The sequence below is a fragment of the Limulus polyphemus genome, unplaced genomic scaffold (assembly GCF_000517525.1).
Source record: "Limulus polyphemus unplaced genomic scaffold, Limulus_polyphemus-2.1.2 Scaffold676, whole genome shotgun sequence".
NCBI lineage: Eukaryota > Metazoa > Arthropoda > Merostomata > Xiphosura > Limulidae > Limulus > Limulus polyphemus.
In genome coordinates, this window is record NW_013666286.1 from 134,766 (window position 1) to 148,437 (window position 13,672).

A 13,672-nucleotide genomic window follows, 5' to 3' on the forward strand; every position below is an offset into this window, starting at 1 on the left:
TAGCTTTGTGCATAAATTCAAACAAACAAACAAAAATCTTAAAAACTTCTAATCGTTCCAATACATTTATTTTCTTATTATCCTTGAGGGGTTATCTTGATTTTTGCTGTTCACGAAAATGAGATGTAAAGTGTATTATATGAGTGATATTTAAAGTGAAACCAGTGTATTATATGAGTGGGATTTAAAGTGAAACCAGTGTATTATACGAGTGGTATTTAAAGTGAAACCAGTGTATTATATGAGTGGGATTTAAAGTGAAACCAGTGTATTATATGAGTGGTATTTAATGTGAAATCAGTGTATCATATGAGTGGGATTTAAAGTGAAACCAGTGTATTATACGAGTGGTATTTAAAGTGAAACCAGTGTATTATATGAGTGGGATTTAAAGTGAAACCAGTGTATTATATGAGTGGTATTTAAAGTGAAACCAGTGTATCATATGAGTGGGATTTAAAGTGAAACCAGTGTATTATACGAGTGGTATTTAAAGTGAAACCAGTGTATTATATGAGCGAGTTTGTTACTGTAATCTAAACATATCTGGTTTCAACAAATGTTACTTTAGTAAAAAAATAATAATGTGATTTTAGGACTTTTGTGAACATTCTATATATTGCGCCTTGAAAAGGTGAGGGTTATTTGTTCAGAGTTGGAAAATTGAAGTTATATCCTGCTCTTGTTCCCTGAGAGTTACAGTTCTCAGTGTTTTTCCTTATTTTGTACTGACGTAGATCCTGGGAACAGCGGCTACATGTATGAACTGTACAAGTTACAAGCAATGCACGCGCCTCGTTCATACCGTTGAGACGTGCACGTGATGGCAACCCACACAGTACGTGTCGCATTGTTATTGTTTGTTTCCATGGAGACTTACGGTGATGGGCTAATACTAACACGCATGCGCTAAATATTAATAGTGGTGTTATTTATTATTTGGAGTTTAAACATTATATTAAATTAACTATTTGTCTAATACTTTGTATGATACATATTTTGCTAACCCTTACTTAATAGCGTGATCTTTTTCATTTCGATTTCTTATCAAGTTTTAATTACTCGTTAACAAAATTGCTTTGAAATTGTCTAAATACATATATTTTTTGAAACATGCAAAGTACTTTACACTTCGCTTACCATGTTTATATTCAGTCACGAAATTTTATTTAGGTAGATAAGTAAAATCCTATCCAACTATGTAATTTTGAGGATATTAATGATTTAACAACATCAATTTATAGAATCTTCATTACGAATTATAGTGCTACTTTTTTAAAGTGTAGAGGGTGAAAGGTCATGTGATTTTTGTTGAATATTTTATATACTGAGACTTGAAAGTATTTGGCTTCAAAGTTGGAAAAGAAGATAATGGGAAAAAGCAATTCACACTTTGTCTATATAAAACATATATCCGTAGATCGTGTTTATAATAATCGGTTTAATCTGGAAGTTTAAACACTTGCTGATTGTAATAGACGAAACAAGTATATAATATAATCATGATATTTAAAAAAAAATGGTTTTAAAACTGACATGAATAAATAATGAAGCGTGGAAACTTTATTTTTACTGATTTCTAGAAATCAAAATCGCTCTAAGAACTCTGAAGAAGCATAAGTCATGGTTTCCGAAGAAATGTTTTCTAACAATCAAACTCGTTTGCTTGTTTGTTTGGAATTAAGCACAGAGCTACACAATGGGCTATCTGTGCTCTACCCACCATGGGTATCCAAACCAGGTTTTTAGCGTTGTACGCCCGCAGACATACCGCTGTTCTAATGGGGGGGGGGATAACCATGACTTATGCTTCTTCAGAGATCTTAATGCGAGTTTGTTTTTTAGAAAACGTTTCTCCGGGAACCCTGACTTATGCTTCTTCAGAGTTCTTAATGCGAGTTTGCCCGGAGAAACGTTTTCTAAAAAACAAACTCGCATTAAGACCTCTGAAGAAGCATAAGTCAGGGTTCCTGGAGAAACGTTTTCTAAAAAACAAACTCGCATTAATAACTCTGAAGATGCATAATTCATGGTTCCCGGAGAAACGTTTTTATTTTGCTACAACAAACAGTGAAAAAGGAATGTGATTAAACATATGTCTGCGAATCCAAAACAAAATACGACTTTTCCTAGAAGAAAATAAATACCTCAGTATTATTGTTATTTTGAAAAAAACACGCATTTCAATTCTGGTAAAATGTGGTTTTTTAATATTATCAGTCTATTAGATCCATGTTTATCTTTTCGCCTTCTTCTGTTCCAAATCAGCTTCTGTTGAGCATATCCGACCTTCACAATATAATAAGTGTCAAAGCACGACTTAACGTCAAGCTTACTCAAAGCAACGACTTCTGATCCAATTTGCTGCCATTTACCCGAAATAGCTTGCAAACGACTGCAAGAGCTTTTCCTATTACTTTCTATTAGGTTGGCTTGTGAAACCGAGCCGTTCTTTAATCGAAGTGTGTCTGAGCTCCGTCATTATTGATCGGCGGTGACGGATGTGAACTTTGGAGATCAGCCGACGTGGAGCTGTTAGTGACAAACAAGTAGATTTTAGAAGCTGGCTACATCAATAACTGTACAACGGGCACGTGTCGCTTTTATTAAGTATCTGTACGTTAAGCGTTACTCCCGTACTTAAACACCATAAGTAAAAATAATAAAAATACAACTTAGAGTTTATGAATTCCACATGTGATACAGAATTAACATGTCAAGTATTATCTTATGTTTATTACTTAGTTAAGTTTGGTGTCTTTTGTGATCTTAGTAGTCGTCTTGAACTATACAAGTATGGTTGCTCAAGATCCTAGATAGAAAAATAGCAATTTGAAAATATAAGATACACATACATTGAAATGATATTCTGAAAACTATCGTGCAAAATTAATCAATGTTTTGTTTACTATTGTAATAAAGTTGTATATTAAAATAAGTTCTATAATTTATCAGGGTATTAAACATCGAATTATAAAAACAGTGCACTTAGCAAGCTCAATACCTTATATTTCCCATACGAAAGCTCTATTGAAATTTGAGCCTATATTACAATACAAAATCTATATAATGGGTCTTGAAGCCATTATTTTCTTTAATCAATATGTTTATACTGTAGCTAAATTAAGTTTTGTTCGCATAAAAGAATGGGGTGCAATTTTTACAAGGGGAATGTTGTTATGGAGATTATCAACTCTGCTTTGGAGTTGGTTTAATGCTTATTGTTTGCTTTTCTGTAAAATGTGCGGAAATAGAATATTAACTACTGTTTTAACCAATACAAAATTCTATTTAAATATTTTTTAGGTTTTGTAAGTTCTGTTTCAGTGATGTGTCTTTTGATGTATACGTGAAATCTGAATAAGTGCCGCACAACATTGTCCAATACTTCATGCTTACCCACAAGAATTTCAAGCTATTAGTGATTTACAAAAGATCATTGTTATTAGTTGATCAAGTTTAGTGCTTTTAATTATATTGATATAAAAACTAGATTAATTTCTATGTAATCTGTAAAATAAGGGTGTGTGTTAGACTTTGAGCATCTATACTTAAGAAAGCACCTACAGTATTTTGGCATTGAACTTTGTATAAAATAAAATGAATAATTGGCCAAAGAATTCACTGGAAATCTTATTAATGTAAAACTTAAGAGTTTAGTACAATCCTAATATCCTTAACAATTCATGTTGGTTTAATATTTTCATTTTCCAAATTGGACGTAGTATGACCTAATGGTTAGTGTGCGGGTCTGTGGATCTGTGGGCTCATGATTCGCATCGCGTTACTGAAGAAGAAAGAAACCGACCTCTGCACTCTGGGGTCGTGGGTGTGATATAAGAATGATGTTCAAATCCTTCTATTATATTAAAGGAGTTGGTGGTGAGTGGTGTTGACTAGTCGTGTTCCCTCTAGTATATTACTTCAAAATTAGGGCGGATACTTGAGTATTTGTGCACGAAATTCAACAAAAGAAACAACAGTTCAAAATTAGTGACTGCTAGACAACTCTTGTGTATGTTTGCACGAATATCGGGAAACGAACCAGGTCCAGATTAAGATCTTTGTTGTTTTATATCTAGCTGAAATGTGATATTGACCTTTCTAACAAATATAGATAACTTTAATTAAAAAGTTGCATCAATACTTTTAATTTTCATTATAATACATCGATTACTAAAGGTGTTATAAAAATTCGTATTTGGATTTATTGTACATATTTACAAAATTATGACACCAGTGCTCATAAAAAATCTTGACAAAAGGCTATAAGACGATTTAATAAGACGTCAAGTCTTTATAAATTAAAAAAAAGTTGTGTAAATACTTTTATAAACATGAATACCGTACTTTGAAAAATTCCAAGAATCTGACTTTCGAAATTATAAATACTGACTTCGTAATTTTTTCTTGTTTATTGTGTAAGAGTTGCTTTATATAAAACGTTATTTTATTTCCTAATATTTTTGTTTGTTTTGGAAGTAATGTCTCAGAAGTTATCAACGACTTTTTAATGCTCATGTTCATTCTTTGAATGGTGTCTGAAAAATCTCCTCTTTGCTTCTTAATGAGTTTTTCTGTTCTGGGACTAATGTCTCAGAAATCATCAGATTTTGTTCGCTCTGGACTAATGTTTCAGAAAACATACTTTTATTTCTTAATGTAAATTATGTTATTTTGGAAATAATGTATCAGAAATAATAAGATTTTGTTCACTATAGACTTTCTCGGAAAACATGTGTTTACTTTTTAATGTGCTTTTTTGAATTCTGGGACTGATGGCTCAGAAATAATTAGATTTTTTCACTCTGGATTAATGTTTCACAAAACACACGTTTACTTTCTAATGTAATTTTTGTTATTCTGGGACTAATGTCTCAGAAAACATATGTTTACTTCTTAATATATTTTTGTTATTCTGCGTCTTGTGTCTAAGAAATTATCAAATTTTGTTCACTTTGAACTAACTTTTAGAAAACATTAGCTTAATTTTTTAGTGCTTTTATTTATTCTGAAACTAATCTCCCATGACATCACTTTAATTGTTGTTATGTTTTCTCTTCTATTGTAGGACTAACACCTCAGAAATAATCAGCTTAATTTTTTAATGTTTTTGTTTACCCTGGGACTAATGTCACGAAAATCATCAGTTTTTAGTGAGTATTTTCTGTTTAGAAAACAGTTAGTAGTTAATAACTCTTCGCGTGCATACTTACTAAATGAGTGGACGAGAAGGGTAAATAACTGAGGTATTATGCTAATGCTAATTTGGTGTGATTAGTATCTACTTCATAAGTGCCTGAATTATGAATTATAACACAAACGGCAACTTCTACACGATATTAAGGCAGACATGAACGTAGCAGCTTATAACAGTGTTTAAGATATGACTTGAATCTATTCAAACACAATGAAATCTTATATTTACAAAGAAATTTTGAGAATATGCAGCATTGATGCTATTAATTTATTCTTTTGAATTATTCAGCAAGACCAGCTGTTTAAAATACTAAAAAATAAATGTGAAGTCCAATCTGTCATTCGATCTACCACTTGTTATTGAGTTATACCGATTTTGGAGGAATTCCACCTTTCATACATATGATGTAATGATAAGGTTATGTGAGCCATAAAAAACTATCGAGTTTCATCATTGTGGCATTTAATCAGCAAAATTTGTACCTCGATAAACTCTCACCTAATCATAGAAAAAAAAAAGACTGAATTATAATAAAAAAATGTTGCCTATTCGCGTTGACATCAACGGTCCTCTCAAAAACGAATCGGTGGACCTGGAATAAGTATAAGTCGTGGTAATTGTTTGATAATATTGTTCTTCCTAGGTTGCTTATGCCCGCACACAGATGTTATATCTATTGTTTCAGGAGCGTGATTCGCTCATAACAAGTGTGTAAGTAAACTAATTGGCTACAGAAGCACATGAAATATGATACTCTTCTTAAAAACTAATAGCAAACTACGTATAAAGCTTATGGCAGATTCAAGTTAGGTTATTTGAGGGTACGGTGCAAAAAGATTCATAAAGTTGCTGAAGAAAATGATAGTAACGGTTAATTAGTTATTTCTGATTTCAAAAGTTGAGGTTAGCGAAGTTTACTTAAGAATAAGTAAATCAATTTAAAATTCCTGAAGCTTAGATTACTTCTGATTTTATAAATTAAGACTACTTAAAAATAATAAGAATTGGGCTATTCCTGTTCATATAATTAAGAACACTTAAGATTGCACACTAACGTTCCAAGTCTATGCGTTTATTGAATTATTGTATTTTTTTATGTGGCCATATTGGTTATAAAGATATTCTTTGACTAAAATGTCTTTTTATTTTTGCCGCAGAATCAAAGAGAATGATTTATCTTACAGCTTTATACTGTTGTATTTGAATAGTTTAACCGATCTGATAATAGCTTTGTTTGAGATAGTAAAGTTACGAAATTTTTCAATTTCTCTAGACGGTTATCTTGAGTTCAGGGTACAACTCTCATTACACATTAAGTACAATTTTGCACTTCATAAATGTGTGTACATACGAGTTAGTTTAAAAAAGATATAGCGGTAATGTTTTACAGCCTCTAATGAGAACGAGAACGTATACGAAGCATATGCGCTCGTTTAAACGACATAACCCAACCATACGTCACGCTCAGCGCGGAATGTTAGATAATTAAATCTGCCGTTGGAGGGCCCTTCCACACACTCGCCTGGGTTATTAATTACAATGTCTTTCCAAAGCTCTCGCCCATCGTGTTCTCAGCATGCTAGGAACACCATCATTTCATCCTTCCTCTCTCCACATTCGATCAGGATGATGTACATTGGTGTATGTATTACATACTAAGAAACGAAAGGCACATCCACTGATGGGTAATAAAATATTTATGGGGCTCTATAGGGGCTAGTAGTGAATATACACGAAAGCCTTTGCACTTTTATTGGATATTCCAGACTAAACGATATCTCCAGAGCTTTCATACCTTAACCTCTTTTAAAGAGGCATTTAAGCGAGAAATTGAATTTTCAAGATGCATCTTGGAATAAAATTGAGTGCATTATCCTAAAGGGGCTCGAAAGAGTTAGTAACGTCATATTATCAATGTTTTCTCTTCATTCGAAAGACAACTAGCTGTGCCAAGAGCGTTGTGAGCGTAAAAACACCTCTTTTTAAAAGTCTGAAAGAGCTTTACATTGATTTAAACGACAGGTGAATGGAAGCATATTTATTTGTTTTACTGCTAAGTAAAGACTCCTAGCTCTTCCACGTTGAAAAGAGTTCAAATTGTAATTAGTTAGTAACATTACCAAGCTGTATTATGATTATCATGACATGGTGGTGAGCCATTTTACACTCAAGAATGTCTCTACTATGTAAAAAAATTAACAAGTAATTTAGAAGGAAAATTAAGATAAAATTAGCGTTACTACTTGCAAGATGTTTTTTGTTGATATTCGTTAATGGTGGGTTTCCTTCAATAATATATCTCCAGTATATCTTAAGTTAATGAATATAGATAGATTTAGAGGCATGCGGACAATAATTCATATAAGTAAATAATGTTGACCCACATGTACTACTCATTATCTTAGCTTACTGTAAAAGTGGTTAGGGCGCTCGACTCGCAATCTGAGGGTCGCGAGTTCGAATCCCGACCCACCAAACATGCTCGCTCTTTCAGAGTTATAATGTATCGGTCAATCGCACTATTTGTTAGTAAAAGAGTAGTCCAAGAGTTGGCGGTGGTTGGTAATGACTAGCTGCCTTCCCTCTAGTCTTACACTGCTAAATTAGGGACGGCTAGCACAGATACCCCTCGTGTAGCTTTGAGCGAAATTCAAAACAAAGAAACCAAATACTGTAAAGGGAAACAGAAAACTCTCCCTATTTGATCTGTCATCAGAGCTCAGTCTTTCGAGAAAATTCTAAATAAAATTGTGTTTATCGTACACTTAGGTTCATACACATAGGGTTATTCACGACCTATAATAACAATATTTATATTCTATCAATCTGCCCATTACCATCCTCCATCCCAAAGGATTGTAGCTACATAGGATAAAAGACTTGACCCTCTTGTTGTAATTCAGTTCAAGTGTGGTGACTTGTAACTAAGTGTATATGGTGCCTAAAATTGTTTTATTCTAAGAGGATTATACTGAATAACTTTTCCACGCTAAGGTCTCCTATTTCGCAATTATAAAAACATAAAAGTCGTGAAATGTTTAACGTTTAGAAGAAAAGGATATCTGTAATGTTGAATCTTATAGGTAAAAAAAGGAAAGCTGGATTCCAGCAAGGAAAACTAGGCTATTCTTTGACCGTCTACCAGTGGTGAAGAAAGTTAAACAGCTTTTCACAAGAAGCAACCTTAAAACACAGCGGCCCACACTGCTAAAATATGATTCATCTTGGAATTGTAAATATAATGATTTATGCAAATTCAGGTTTACAGGACGAAACAAAAGCCGTATTTAAAAGCTTCTTCCAAAGCATATTAAGGACAACTATATTTTTATCTAAACATCATTTGTCTATGGGCCAGGTGTGGCTAAGCATTAGCGTACGGAACTGTGAATTTCCACAAAATGACGCTCCACGATTTGGATCTGTAGCGTGTTATAAGAGCGAGACCAAATCCTACTATTCAATTACGATAGCTAACGAGTTGGCAGCGGATGATGTTGACTAGCTAGCTGGGAACTTGAGACTATCAGTCCAAAATTAGTGGTGGTCTGCGCAGATAGCACTTCTGTATCTTTACGCAAATATCCAAAACATACAAACAAACTTCTGATTACGTCATTTCTTTAGGGTGTTTACTTAATTACTACTTTTGAAGTAAACGTTTTGAAGAACCATAACCCAACAGATATTTAAGGTACGAAATAACACCTTTATTGTTTTAATATTCCTTGTTTCACGTTGCGTCATATTTATCCTTCTAGATGGGCCATAGGTTTAATGTTTTATATGGATTTCTCTTATAAATCTTTGAATCTGAACATAAATTATCTCACTGTATCACAGTATTCGTTTGAAAGCTGTATTCAAACAAAAACAATAATTCGAAAAAAATACGTCATAATTATTATTTACCAGCTATATAACATATTCATTAACTAATTTTTTAATCTATCTTTATCTCACGTTTATTATAAACTTCAATTTTTTATTTGATGTATTTGTAAAAACATTTCTGTCGACTTTTCTCATGTGGAAATTATAAAGAAAAAACACACAGGCTTGGGTACATTATATTAAAACGATTTTGGAACCTCACAACGTTATAGTCCATGACGCCACGTCTATTATGCTCTATGTGATGATCATCCATCTTGTCAATGGTTCCGCAGCGTAATTTTCTATTGCGAAAGGCTCTGACTTCATTCTCAGGATGTCATGTTCAAAGCACACCACTCCTTGAAGCTTTCTATAATCGAGTACGTATAAGAGGACGACGATCTCAACAGTTTCAATTCATTTCCATGGTACAGTCGCACAGAAATCCATAGACACTGCGTTTGGCGACTTCACCTGGATATATTTTCGTATTGAATAATATGAATACTTATTTCATTCCCCGGCTGCTTGAGATATGAGACGCTCGAACTCTAGGTATGATTGAAAGCTTTATCTTTGTGTACCTATAGTCTGTTGGCTTAATTTTTCAGGTTTTCAAATGAAGAGCCTTCTTGATTACGTTGCGCACTTTTGCCTCTGATTTTTAATTTCATGTTTATGTATTCTATTCTATTGCAATGTGTTGCACTTAATTTACCATGGTTGTGGTACGGTTTGTTGCAGCTCACTTTCTGAATAGTCCTGATTCTCAGAGTTAATCTACATTCCTTTGTTTTCAATGCAATTAAGTACAAAAGATATCTTCGTCTTGAAAATTCTAAATTCCCGATCTGAACACACTTTTATGATCTGAGTGTATGAATATTTTGCTTCGAAAAGGGCTGTAACATCCTCTTCAGACAAGCGATCTATCTTCAGTGGCATTACAATATATACGTACGCAACGCCAAACACTGATAAAATGTAATTCTGATATAATCTGTTCCACCGTGACTTTATTTTGAGTGAGATTGTGATGTGACTTGCTGATTTGCATATTCAAAATCATTTTAATATAACATACTTAACCCTGTATGTTAGTCTCATCTCTATTTTTGTTTCATTTTTAGAATTGATACTGATGAACCTAATTTTCTCTTTTCACAGGTTTCGAAGGCCAAATACAAGAGTCTGGTAAGGACCTCTACTGGTTTTAATCCCTCGAGCCTTCACAAAAGTTGAAACTTTTCTTCCATTAATGCATATTTGTGCATAACTGACATACATCACTAGAGGCCAGAGTTCAAAGAATGTCAGAAATTAACTGGTTACTGCTTCTAGTAAGTTAAGAAGCAAACACCCATCTTATGAATGACATATGGTGATTATGTTGTACATAATAGTCTACTAGGTGGAATTACTATACCTGGATGATCCCGTGACTGCAACAACTGTCTTTAAGCAACTGTTGTACAGGTAACTTTATAAATGACTAGTCGCTTGTGAATATGCATTTGGAATTTAGACGTGAGTCTAGTGATGACTTTACGAACGAATCCTTCATCCCGTTCTTCACTATTAGTTCGACGTTCTGGCAGTTTGGAGACTCATCAAAAGATGTTTAAAAATCAATGTCGAAGTCATCAGAATTAGGTGTTTGTTTGACGTTTACCCACTGTCAGCAACAATAAAGTCATGCAGGGCTTATCTACGGAGAACTGGTATAAACGTAGTTGTAATTTACATGTATTTATTGAGATAGTGACAGTTGAAGAAATTTGACATGTGCATGCAATGTACATTTTAGAAGAAACATTGTTCAACTGCAAGTGTTGTAAGTTAAGCCTAAATCTCAGTCATTCTAAGTCGACTTCCCATTTGAATTTTTGAAAACTGGATGTTTGTCGATTCTGTGCATTTTACTCTAGAATTTAAACAGGTTTTATAGAAAAACAGGAGTTAGGCTTTCCAAATGAACATGAAATCAAGATTAAAAATTCAAGTTCTAACTCTGCTGTATACGAGAAACTAGGCAACGGTGTGAGAAATGATTGAAATAACGAGAATGGCACGAGACTGTTTCATATAAAGACGACAAAGATAGATTCAATTTCCTTTTTTTTTTAAATCACGAAGAACCTGAAACTTTCTTAGCAACACCTGTATATTAGTACAGAAACAAAAGGATAACGTAGCTTTATCTTTTAAGACAGTAACTGGATTTCTTTGTAACAAAAGTTTTGTCATTCTTAGCAACACCTGTATATTAGTACAGAAACAAAAGGATAACGTAGCTTTATCTTTTAAGACAGTAACTGGATTTCTTTGTAACAAAAGTTTTGTCTTTCTTAGCAACACCTGTATATTAGAACAGAAACAAAAGGATAACGTAGCTTTATCTTTTAAGACAGTAACTGGATTTCTTTGTAACAAAAGTTTTGTCTTTCTTAGCAACACCTGTATATTAGAACAGAAACAAAAGGATAACGTAGCTTTATCTTTTAAGACAGTTACTGGATTTTAGGTATTTTAAGGAGTGTTTTGAAACTAACTATATGCTAAATGCATGATAAAGTTTCTACTGAAACCTCAAAACTTTATTTAGTCACGTCTGTATTTGTACAAAACAGAAACGTTCCCCATGTTTTTGAATGGATCAGTAGGTGATAATTAACAAACTAAAGTAAAATACAAAGTGATTTTCTTTGTGTTCAATTCAGTTCGGGTCTACGAAGAGTATCATAAGCAAATTAGTATTTGTCATTCATAAACTTCTGTATAAAGCAAAAAGAAATGGTATTTCGTTAGTTTTGGAAATGTCTGCATAAGATATTTAATAATCCATACGATAAATATAAAGAAGTAAATTTCAGTGCCATTATCATTTTCATCTCTTCCAGTAAAACAGGCGATAGAGCTAATCACAGGTATAAACAGGTATTGAATGTTGGTAGTTTTATGGTTTTGGAAATGTCTGCATAAGATATTTAATAATTCATACGATAAATACAAAGAAGTAAATTTCAGTGCCAGTATCATTTTCATCTCTTCCAGTAAAACAGGCGATAGAGCTAATCACAGGTATAAACAGGTACTGAATGTTGGTAGTTTTATGATTTTGGATACTGTAAGGTTGTAAAAGTTTAGAAAAGAAACGTTACGTTTTTCTCTTTCACTGTACTCAAGAATATGTTAAAAAAGAGTTTGAGACCTGTAAAGATATGCAAATTGAAATATTAAGAGTAAGGTTTATTTAGATACCTATGATTCTTCGTAGAAATGAATAAAACCCTATAAACCGAGCTCTTTCGAAAAGTGGACCTTTGCTCTTCAGGGGCAAACTGGGAATCGTGGTGTAATCGAATGAACGATATATATATATATATAAAGGGAGTTTAGGAAATGCTTAGTCTATTTCTCTATATATTGTCGTAAGCACCTCATTTCCGGTTCAGTATAGCCGATGGCGACAGTGTATGTGAAAAAGTGTTAGGAATATTTTACTTTAGAAATGGATACATATATGTATATTAAAAACTATACTTAAGTGTTTAAGTAAAATAAAGGCGACACCTAGAGACTGATTGAAAAATATATGTTATGCTAATCAATTTATAAAAATAAGTATAAAGAATTATCTTAAATAAACTGTAAGTTTTAGAAAATTCAGCGTTCACATTACATGAAAAAATATATGCAAAGAATAAAAATTATTTTTCTGACAGAGAACAATCCAATAAGCTTCTTTTATTTCTGTAGCTGCTTTAGTTTTGAATCCCGTTTCAATGCCGATGAGAGTAACATCGTTGATGGAATGAGTCGCCTTTATTTTACTTAAACACTTAAGTATAGTTTTAAATATACATATATTTATCCATTTCTAAAGTACAATATCCCTAACACCTTTTTTACATACACTGTCGCCATCGGCTACACTGTACCGGAAATAAGATGCTCGGGGTTATAGGGTTTTTATTCATTTTTATCAAGACTTCTTGAAACTACGTGTTTTTCTAACATCTTGTATGATTCTTCGTAGTTTCACATATTCCGTCTCAGAATGTGATTTTGAAGTTTCCTAGCATGTGAAGATTTTTTATCAACAAATATCTGTTTTTCAGAAAGATCGTAAGCATTTGAAAACAATTTGCCACACGTTCATTCACTTTTGTAGACTGTTTTCAAAACTCAATAACATTCTCACTAAAATCTTCATTTATTTATATCAAAACGTGGTAATATTCTTACTAAAATCTTACATCATATATAATGAACATAAAAATAATTTCCACAGCACAAAACGTGTTTTTTGGAAACTTTTGGTATTCTAAAATTAGGCAAGAAAATAAGTCAGGTTTAAAGGCAAGTGTTAAACTTCAACTTGCAGTTTTATAAGAAGTAATATAAATTTGATAAGCATGATTAATTATTTATGCTAATTATAAACTGTTCCTGACTGGTAAAATGTTGGTAAAATCTACTTTTCTGAGAGGTTTTCGCAATAATTAAAGTTCTTGTCAAATAGAACTTTAAACTTTATGACTTAAAAAAAAAAAAAGAGTAACATTTTTTTTCTTTTTGTTGTGTTATTAGTTT